The sequence below is a fragment of the Drosophila rhopaloa genome, unplaced genomic scaffold (assembly GCF_018152115.1).
Source record: "Drosophila rhopaloa isolate 14029-0021.01 unplaced genomic scaffold, ASM1815211v1 contig_163, whole genome shotgun sequence".
Lineage (NCBI taxonomy): Eukaryota > Metazoa > Arthropoda > Insecta > Diptera > Drosophilidae > Drosophila > Drosophila rhopaloa.
Window position 1 is genome coordinate 8,120,987 of NW_025335043.1, and position 11,713 is coordinate 8,132,699.

Genomic DNA, 11,713 nt, shown 5'->3' on the forward strand with positions numbered 1-11,713 from the left:
AAATTACAAAACGATAGCGTCACGTAGTTATAGCGAACACAATCTGAGACCTTGGCACGATTCTGCCATGCAGCCAGATGTCGGGTTAGGTGCTCAGGCACGTTCTACAATGTCGTACCTCCGAGCTGTTGAAAGGGTTCGGAGTGGTTTATGGCCAAGACAGACAACATGGACATGCCAGATTAAGGGGAACTGTTGAATGGGTTCATTGAACCGAGACCAAGGAAATATGTGGAGATCCGAGATAAATACTAAGGTCTAGTAAGTACTTCTCCTCATACAAAGTTTACTATTGTTGATTAAAAATGATTTAAGTAAATTTATAACTTCACATTTGTTTCCATACAAATTCAGTAAGAAACATCACTTTTATTATTTTAGAGATCCCAAAAAGATAAATATTTTCTCACCACATTTTGTCTGTATACAATACCCAACTAATAAATAAGCTAATCTTCTTTATTGGATTAAGCTTTTAAAATAGCTGCCTGTCACCCCATGCCAAAAAACACTAATAACGTACACACATAAAGACAAATAAAATAATACATCATGAATGCGGGAGATGACTACACATGCAAGTGCTTAAATCAGCTTCCAATGCTATAAATCACATCACAACTCACAAAAAAAAAGAGAAAGGAGAATTTAAAAAAACTGCCAAAGAAAATTCAACGTGAAATGTGTTAAAAAAAAGTTCCCTATACGATAAAAGAAAAACAGATTTTAATTAAGCCAAAACAACATGCAGAGCTCATACGCCATACTAGATGTGCCCAATCCTACATCCTACATTCTATATATATGGAGCGCTATAAATACCGAGCATAAACGAGAACTTTCAAGGTAAACAAAGTAATATTTGGAGAGCAGACAAATCTCTTGGATTTTCAATTCGATGCACACCCAAATAAAATCAATGAATGGTGTTGAAACCGAAAGTGTGAAGAAAGGCAATCCACACGGATCGTAGTTGCCCCCTGACCAAAGTTGTGGCACGATTTCCATGCAAGACTGGAAATAGAACACTGCCACCTAAGCGGAGAGGCCGAGGTTCCCAAGAATCCGACTATCACAGCGTCAATTCAGTCCCAGGCGATCACCTACAACACAGATCTTTAATCCAATGAAATAGTCCCCCTGCAGAGCTTTCACTGTACTTGGCGATGATGGCGACGCTGATGATGATGCTGCTCTTGGCTCATTCATTTGCTTATTTTTTGCTCATTCCCTGACTCATAGCTGAATTTATAGAAATTTCAATTTTTGTGTACTACACTGGGCTAGTTTAGAGGTCCAACAGATGGCCAGAGCGATCCCCACCGGCGACTCGCTTGATTATTAGTTGCGCTTGAGTAATGTAACAGCAGCATCAAACGACTCATGCAAAAACTTTTATTTCACTTTTCATGTCAGCGGAAATTGTCTGGCGGTCAGCGAAAAAAGGTAGTTAAACAAATGTGTCACGATCCAGTGACAAGGTACTGAAAACGGTTTAATGAGTGCAATTACGCCAGCCGCAAGGTACTTAGTTTTAACATAGTTGTTCCCTGAAAAATTATATTTCTTCTTCTGCGAACTCAGATTATGTACGACTAAAGCATTTGTTTGTATTATTGTTAAGCTGTAAAGGGGAAAGTGTGCTAACCAAAGTTAAAAAACAAGCTAGAATTCAAAGGAAATGAGATTTTTGGTTGATATTTTTAATAAATTTCATTGATTTCATCTTTAAGTCTGAAGATAAAGTCAATCGACAAAAGATGGTTTAAAAACAATGCAAGCAATATGTAAAAAGAAAACCAAATAAACTTAAAAATCTGAATGATTAATATATTTAAAAAATAACTCAGATCTTCTTTGTTATACAAATGCAATGAAAATCGCAGACATGATACACAATGCCCACAAACGTAAGAGTAATAATGTTTATTTGGCGATTTTGCACATTCAACTTGTTTTCGTTTACATTTTCAGCACTTATAAACAGCAGTCACGTTCTTTCGTTTCCTTTTATCTGCTTGGGTCATTCAACTTTACTCAAATGATCGCCAATAAACACTTTTTGGTTGAAATAATATTCTCCATGGGCTTCATTTGATTTTGGAAATTTTCCCCAAGGAAAAGTAGCAAAGTTGAGTAGCCAGATAAAAAGCAAGGCCCGCACCCAGTGCTTTCAAACTCACAACAGGGGTCATCTTGGCAGATTTGACATACAGACTATATATGCACCTCGGATAACCCCTGACTGAGGCTGTAATTTGAGTAAACAAGACATCGTCGCCGTGGCAACTCCGCAATGAGCAATGTGGCCAACAATGGGGCTCAAATTTGTGTATCGCTATCAGCATCGCCAGCAACAACAATGGGCAGCCAATGTTGATGGCAAAATCCAGATAAAAGATGCATTAAAAGTAACAAAATACACAAATAAACAAACGAACAAACGGCCGAAGGATGGATGGAGATCCCAGGATGGATGGATGGATGGGTGGGTGGGATAGGCAAACAAACAAATCAAATCGAATGAATCGACGACCACAAAAGTGACGTCAAAAGGGGGAGGCTGCAGCAAGTGGATGAATGTGATGGGATCGGGTTGACTGAAAGGTCTCTATGGCCCTGTAATTTTCAATTATCATCAAGGTGGTGGCACATCATAATGTGGCCAAATTATGTCAACCAAAGTGATAAGGATCAATGTTCTAATTACAATCCTTTAAGGAGCGTGCTTGTAATTAGCTGAGCTTATGATACCCAATCTCATCCATGAACAAAGCTGGTTGAGAGCTTATATTCTCGTTTGTTTAGTAAAGGAGCATACATTTGGGAACGGGCAGTCAAGTGCAGTTGAGTGCAAATACTCGTAGATTTTTATTTTCCATATTTGAATTTTTTAAATATCTGCTATGGGACTACGTTTTTTTAAGATTTTAAACTCAATAAAATGTTATACAGAAAAGCCTTCGGTAGAGATCTTTCGAACGGAAACAAAACTCTGCTTTGAAATCAAGTCTTGTGTACATACCAAATTTCATGATAAACTTAAAGTACTCGAATTTTTATATGAGGCGTTTGAAAATCAGAGAAAACTGCGTCATACCAAATAAAAACATATTTGTTTGGCATTTTTTAAATGAAAAAGAGTTTCAAGTAAAATTATGCTTTACAAAAATAATATAATTTTATGTAAATTGGTCGTGGATTTTTAACTTAAGATTTATTTTAAGATTTATTTTAATAATTGCCTGTCAGCACATTTATGGACTCCAGTGTATATTCCCCCCAAGAAATTTCACATTTCCTGCCAACATGGATTGCCTTAGCTTCCTTCCTTCCTTTTCTCAACGTTTACTACACCATCTACATACGAAAGACATTGCCAAGCAATTTTATGATTGGATGCCAAGTTCCATTCCCATGCCATTGCCTGCCCACTTAAGAAGGAACCCCTCCTTTGAGTCACCCTCTCTGGTGGCCACCTCCGCCTCCTCCTCTTCGTTCTCTGCCCCTCATCCACATCGGACATCGTCAATCGGAGACGGCAAAAAATTAGGCTCCCGCCAGACGGGCTCCAATGGATTTTCGCACAAGTGAGTGCCAAAAGCGACAGTGCCACACAACATATACACCAATTTATATGTGCGTATTTATATATAGCGATATAACAAATAGTAAGGGGCATCCCTGCGAGAGGGAACTGCAGCTGGGTTGGGTTGACTTTGAGGGGCAGCACTCGAATGCCAATGCATCCATAAGCCGAATAAGAAATGAAATTTTATTTTCACACTCACTCACTGACACTGGCGACACACAAAGCAGTTCCATTGATTAAAAGAGGCACCCAATCCCCCAGCCAAATGGAAATAAATTGCGAGGCAAGGCCAAGCCTAGCGATAACTGCCGATGGACACGACAATCTCGGGAAAAAGGGGAGACATTCAGAGGAGAGATAATCAAATCGGGAAAGGAATGCATGAAATGGGGGGCTAAAGACGGACAAACTTCTTAATTTCCAAGGTCCTAAGAAATTATTGCAAACCAAATGAAACTAAGTCATAAATATCTCTTTGCGAGATTCTCTTTAGAAAACCACAAATATAGGGATTTTAAGCAACGGATCTAAACAAATTTTTAATGGTTGTGCTTACTAGAAAAAAGTAATTAAATTGGGTGCTGAAATTGCTATGGAATATACCCATAAACATTTTAATAAACCGATTAGAAGCAATTTTTGTATATTTATTCAAAAGCCAATTAAAAATTTCTTGTTTTTGTGTCTAATGGCTAGAGTTATAGAAATTGGAAAGCAGTTTTAAGCGTTTCCCTTGGCGCTTTAAAGCTATAAAATCAAAATCCACAAGATTCCCAGCTATTTTCCATTATGAAACCACTCTGCGGGAATTCGGGGGTGTGACAAACCGCAACCCGTTGCAATGGGAATGCTAAAGCTGACTTATCGACTGACCGCATCGAATCGTTTCGCTGATGGACTGACAGATTGATGAAGTGCCCAAATGCGTGTTCACTCGGCCCTCAAACAAACAAGTCCGAAAGCAGAAAAGCGCCAATGAATTACTGACGTAATCAACCAGGGATTTACGACACCCACAGCGATATATATATATATACATATAGGAGAGGAGACGACAAACTGATCGGAGGTGCCCAACCCACCACCATCGACGATAAACGAAACAAATAAAATGAAACGTCCTCTCGCCGAGTTCGGTAGTCGATAGGGAAAATTAATTTTTGCATAAATCTTCGCATGCGTTTGTTTGCATACAAACATGGTGACAATAAAAGTCATGCCGCCGAAGGCAGACAACAAATGCGAATAAATACTTCCAGGTTATTTTTAGAAGCGAATGCATATTCTTTATCAGCATTAATAGTAAACAAGGGGTCCTCGCTCTCCACCCGACTTTTAATGACTCAACGATGAGTGTGCGTGCAAAAAGGGAATGCGAATCGAGTTGAATCGAAACGAGAAGGAAATGCTCGAAATTCCGATTCAGATGGTCGTTTCTGGTCTTTGCTTCCACCTCCGCCACTTGAGTTCCGCGTAATTAAGAAACATTCCAAAACAATAAACTATTCCACAATACGGGGCGGCCAATCGAACTCAATATGGAATCTTCAACGAGTTCTGAGTTGTGGCCCATTTTGTTTATTTAGCATTTCGGCTGTTTGATTCGGGTCCGGTGCAAAAGCGAAACATGTGTGCGGCAGCATTAAACCCACATAAACTCACATGAGCCCAAGTAGTTGTGTCTGTTGTACAGAGAAGAAAATAAAAGATTTACTCTTCACAAGTATCTTTTAACAACGTTTAATACGCCATCAGTAGAAAAGAGCGCATAACTGCTTAGATTTGTTAAATATTTTGAGCCAAGAACTTCCAATGAAATCTTAGAATACCATATTAAAGTTTCGTTTAATAAATAAAATTAGTGTTGACCTCAAAGCACTAAAAAACACATTAAAGGCATACACTTTAAAATCAACGAATAATATGTTTTCTCAGTGTATCTATATATAGCCTATGTATATTCAGCATGTGTGCATCCATATATCTGAAGTGCAATACAAAACCATTGAAAATGCTGAGGCGTTTAAAAAATAGAGCGCACACACCAGTTGTTATTTTTATTTTTAATTGTTATTACGCTGTTCGTTTTGCTTGTGTTCTTTTGGTTGCCGCCAGTTGTTTAGGGCGTTGAATTTTGATATTGTAACCAATTGGCCGGGTGGCTTAATTTGCTTTAATTAAGCCTGAAACATGCAGTAAACAAATGACTGGAAAATCGAAATAAATCAAAGGTAACACGAATGAATGAGTATTAAATGGTACTCTTTGATGCATTTGGAAAGTTCTTTTTTGATTAACTTCACTGGAATCTTGGTGCCCTTTCAGTGACTTTTCAAATTTTGAACCAATCATAAACTTCCCATTTAACGCCTGACAAATAAAATTTAATTAATCCCAAAAATATGAAATAATCCTCGATGCGAAAACATCCCCGGAACATCAATCTCTCTTTCGAAAGTTGTATGGCAAGCGCTCATTGGAAGACCTTTGCACTCAGTCTCTCGTCTCGCCCAAAGCAAAGCGAATTAATGAATACAGCTCAATTAATAAAACAGCGAACAAAAAGTATGCAAAACCATAAAAAAGCCAAGCAGATACAAGTGGAAAATGCAGTCACTTGTCTGGCAGCAGCGGCAATCGAAACGTGCCCCAAAATGGGCAACACAAGCTGCTGCCCACCAGCGTTCCACCAGTGACCGAGTTACAAATCAGTTTACTCAATGAATTGCTGCTCTATCAAAACCGAATGTACACGCAGCACCAGACTATAACACTTTAAAGACCCGACAATCACTCAACAAATTTAGGGTACTATTTTTCCGATAATATTAATGTTAAACTTCTTTATACATTGAGACTTACTTTCTTCACTAAAAAAAAGGTATATGTATCTTGAGTTCAGAGAATTGGAGGAAATCGAATTGGAGATAAGATGGTAAAAGTAGAACACTCCATTACTTTTTCTTGTTTAAGAAGTCTAACATACCAAAAACCTTATCTAATAAGTGTGTAGATGTATTTATTTTGATAGAGAATGTGACAGAGGAATACAAAAAATAAACTCTGTAAACTAAAAATGGTTAAAGCTCTCGCTTAATAAAAAATATCAATTTAGTTGGGAATAAAAGATTTTTTAAGTAACAGAGCTTACGATTTCATAAAAAAAATTTAATTTAGCTACCACTTTTATGCTAACTGAACCAGAATTAATGGCTTTTAGGCCTTAAAGTTGGTTAAGTGTACCTTTGGTTTAGCGGATGCAAAGCGTCCCCACGTCCACGTCCGAAATATTTGGTGGATGTGGAGCCGATGCACTGCCCACACAGTGGCATGAAGTGAAAATGAGCTCCGATCTCGATTTCTTTATGTTTCCGAAGCGTGTTTATGTGGCGGGCATTCCAAAACCAATGCCCACTAATAAGGTCGAAATGCTCGAAAGAGAGAGGCTGAAAATAACAACAGCTTCAAACGAACGCATTGACATTTTAAGATAATGAATAAATAATACAATATACGCCCACAAAATAGAGCGACGGCGAAATTCGCTAAACAATCGAACAAAAAATGTGTTGAAAAAAGCACACAAGAAAGAGAAATTATGACAAAGCACCGAAAAACGAGGCATATTTAAATATAAAGAAGAGAACGGAAAGAGCGCAAAAACAATAAATCTACTTAGAGATACAAAACAAATTAAAGCGTATGTGTATCTTAAAGATAAATCGTATTTATGAGGGAGGGGAGTGGGAGGCCAGCCAGCTGCTAGGCAAACGAGAAATTTAGAATGAAATATCTGTGTCTGTTTAGCGTACACAGTGAGGAATTCCATTTTTAACTTTATATCATTACAATATATTCATAAAATAATCAAAACAATTCTGTATTCAACTAACTAATAAAAATTACTATTTGGAAGTCTTGTTATTTTATATCTAAATAACCCGACTATAGATATAAATATGAAAGTCATATTCCATTTAATACCAAAATTAAATGATTATAGCCATTGATCTTTGGACAATTCTATTCTTGGACATTTTCCAACCCAAAGGGGATATCTATAATAATCTCACAAGCTCACGTTTTAAGAGATATGCATTTTAAGATATATGTATTATTATGATCCAAAATATTCCCAATTTGTTTTCTGTGGACTAGCGTAAAGTCAGGGGCAGACATCAAAAAGCAGACGTCGACGCAGGCGCCGGCAGAGCGATGAGGTAATTTTCAGCTTGTTTTATAGAATGATCAAAATCCGAAATGTGGAATAGGGTTTTCCGAGGGTTTCGGCGCACACCGCGCAGGCGTAACGCACGATTTACGTTTGAATCGGGTTACACAATGGATTTGCTTAATTCTGGCACATATTCCCCTCTGAATGGGTAAAAATAACACCATATGTCACACACTTATACTCGCGCACTCATATACCTTCTTTATTTCCCACAATTAAGCTGGAAACTCTTTTGATATTTGAACTTGAACGATTTGTGCGATATGCAATATATATGTATGTACGAGTCGGAGATATATATATTTGTATAACGATATCGGGCGCGGCACAATCGAACGATTTGGCACCGACGGCGGACGAAACTCGAATGAGCATTTTGTAGAAGCGAGTGGTTCCATGGGAAATATGAGAAACATGAGCAACAGTTGGGAGAGCCGCGAAGAGAGCCACCTGCTAGGCTCTCTTCCGATTCTCCTGATCGTCGTCTGCAAATGTAAACAAAACAAAAGGTGCCAGCAAAAGGGAGAGCAGGCGGATGAGGAGGAGGTGGCCAGGGAACCATGCTACAAGGTGATGGACCCGTGCCAGTGGTGACTAATCTTTGGGCCCAACTTTTGGCTCTTTCTTTCCTCTCACAACTAACCAAAGGGGAAGTGGAAGTGAGCTTAGTCACTTCGGGAATTCTACGTAAAACGCATTACGCCGACCAACTATGAAGAGCTACTACAATCCAAGGGCTTGGGAAATGAGCCTATTTTGCAATAATAATAAAAAGAGGCGTTGTATTATTGTTTACTTGATTCAACAATGTAATGACGTTTTGTTATGCCTTTATCAAACACTTATTTGAGTGACACACATTTGTTATTAATAATTTAATTAAACTTTCCAAATGACTCTTAAGTATTCTAGCGATTCCCTGCATAAAATCTTCTAACAAAGATTCATATTAAAGATACTTTTCGCTTGTCCAAATTAGTGAAATTTTGATTGATTATTAAAATAGAAATCGTTAAAATCAATCAATCAAATTTAAAAAATGTATAATCTAAAGATCGATTTTAAACAAAGACAATGTTGGGTATATAATTTACTTAAGAGACTATAAAAGAACTACCTTACATTTGAAACGCATTCTATTCAAGGTTCTTTAACTTAAAATATTTACCAACTCAAAAAATGATGTATCGCAATACACTTGTAAGTGTAATCTCCAGAATTTCTTGAATGCGATTATCAAATTCAGATTTTTGGTTAAGGAAGCTGGTGTTAGGGAATATAAGTTATTCTACCCTTTTATTATAAACTGCTTAAACAAAAGGAACGGAATGGCCTGTTGACTTCAATTAGGCCCAATTATCGACGCAATTGAGGGGCTGGCTGTGCCCGGGAAGAGTGAAATCTTTTTACCAGAGCCAGCGGGATGTCAGCACGAGTCTCTCTGTCCTCAGATCTTCGGGGGTTGCAGAGTTAACTTCACAATTAAGTTGAGAATTGAAGGCAATTTGCGAATCCCGCGATTCCGACTCTTCAACCAGGGTTATCTTATCTCGGTTGGAATGTATTATGTACCCTATACCCACTGCACCCTCTCCAGCTGTTCAATCAACTCCGATAAAGCCGTCAAACCAAACCAACTGCTGGGCTGATAATGCGCCGCAGTCGCAGTTGGACCCTCGTTAATTGAATTATATTCGCAGCTTTGGCTAAAAAAAAGTTGCACTTTAATTAGCATAAAACGTCGGCGAAACATACAAACAAACATACAAATGCGGGCGTTCCCTTTTTTTTTATACGAGTTGAGCACAACAAAAACTTGGCCAAAAGGGCGGAATTCGCGTGACCATCACAACAAATGTGCTGCGGGGTGAACCAAAATCCGGTGGGGAAAGAGGGGTTACGTTACGTACTGGGGGGATGATGACTCCACCCCGGTGGAGCACCCACTAGGCGGCAACAACAAAATATGCGACCGAACCGAACCAGCCGATTCTTGTTGGCCAGGCCGCAGCTGAATTTCAACTTGCTCTGTTTACCCGCTTTTCCCGCCCTGGGAAAGTCACTCTTGGCAGATTTTCACTCTTCAAGTACTAAACATTGGTTGACTTACAGAAACACACGGCGAAAAGGGCGTAAAAAGTGCTAAAACCGAGTAAATAAAACTATAAAAACACTTTACAATAAATTCGTCGTAGATAGGACAGTGTGACCGTTCGTCGCGCACCAATCGATACATTTAGGCGACTATCGGTGGGGGCTGGCGTTAGTGCATTTTATTTAAAAATAACTCGAAGTTATAACAAATGTTAAATAATATATTAAAATGGTATTGTTTCTTATTAAAAACATGTTTAAAAACTACACATCAACCGCAAAGGACTCTGTATGAAGAGCTCTTAAGCTAACATCAGGCTGTTTACTTTAGGGTCACCCTAAGGCTGGCGCCAAATTTAAAAAACAGCCAACTAATGCTGTTTCACTTAAAAAAGACTTAAAGATCCAACGATTTGTACTTAAATCTTTATATCAAGCAACTCCACATGATTAATGAAGGTTCTGGGCTCTACAAAAGCGCACCCCCACAAAAACTTGATAAATTTGTCTGCCTTTCCTGAATTTTCTGCGAGACGATCATCGTTTCCGTTTTGATTTTGGGTGATTGGAGGGCAGCCAAGTGTACAGCTTACAACCCCCGAAGACGATGGGCAATCTAAGGGCCGAAAAACAAAAACTAGCCAAAATCATAAAAATAAGCGAGCAAATTCATGACTTTGGCAAAGTCAGCGGACCGCATATAGCGCGCGACTTTGGGGGCCCTTTCACTGGGGTTGCTTTCCCTATGCCAGCGAAATAAAAATAAATTTAATGTTCCTGTTTTTTTCCTCCTTTCTCGACTTGTCAAGGATATCATATACGTACATGGGTGTATGTGTAAGCTTAATTTATGCTGCAAAACATCTCGAGCATAAACAGGAAACAACCGTCCACGCTTCTTCTTCTACTGCACAGAAAACAAAATTAAGAAAAAGTGGATTAAATATATAAATAATATATTAAATGTAGGTCATAAATTATCTTAAATTCGACTAAGTTTCATTTTTCAAACCGGTACCTTTTTCGAAAGAGAAACTTTTCTATCATGAGAAACTATTTTTAAAGAAGTCCTCACCAACTTAGAAAGCCATTTTTAAAAAATTTATGATAATCTGTTATGGTATTTCAATCAAGACTTATAAATCTTTTGTTTCTTATTTATTCTTGAATAAAAATTGTAATAACTGTATATTTTTCCATATTTATAAAACGTTATTTTTACTTTATAATGTTTAGTGCACAAATAAAATTCTTTAACAATATCTCTTTTTTTCCTGTGCATAATGCCCGCCTCTGCTACTTTGGGATATTTCTTGAAATAAAGTCAAGTTCGAGGCTTGGGCGCAAATTCAATTAATTTCAATCGAACGCCTGTCGTTCTGGGCATCCGGCATTGATGTACCGCGATCCTGGACTGCCAAACAGATACAGATACGCAGATGTAAGATAGAGGATGTGAAGATATAGACTCACCCCTCGGCCGATAAATCTCGGAACTGGCACACTCACTCGCACACACACGCCTGTTATGACTGCTGGCCAAACCGAACGCATCGACATGTGTCCTGGCGCTCCTGCTGCGTCATTGCTTTAGTTCCGGTTGAGTTTCTGCCAACGCTCGCCAAGATTTATTTCACTTTGTTGGGACAACAAAGGGGCTGCGACCGTCCGGGAATGGGAAATAAAAACCAGATTCGCAAATCCTTTCCTCGAGTGACCCACTTGGGACTGACCAGCGAGGAGCAACGCTAATTGAGCGATCTTCCGGTTGGCTAATGGGTTAAGCCGGCCAA

The 11,713-nt window shown here is 38.5% G+C and overlaps 1 protein-coding gene across 5 annotated transcripts in view; it reads right to left on the reverse strand.

Annotated features, from left to right (window-relative positions):
• LOC108044372 (talin-2) overlaps positions 1–10,041 on the reverse strand; it is a 30,886-nt gene extending 20,845 nt beyond the window's left edge. For 4 of the 5 annotated variants that reach the window (XR_006417492.1, XM_044458071.1, XM_044458068.1 and 1 more), the window contains exon 1: positions 9,937–10,041. The gene's annotated coding sequence lies outside the window, so the exon portion shown is untranslated. Of the gene's footprint in view, positions 1–8,023; positions 8,204–9,936 lie in introns of those variants that run through there. The other variant, XM_044458069.1, reaches the window with a different exon arrangement.
• Between the last annotated feature and the right edge of the window lie 1,672 nt (positions 10,042–11,713).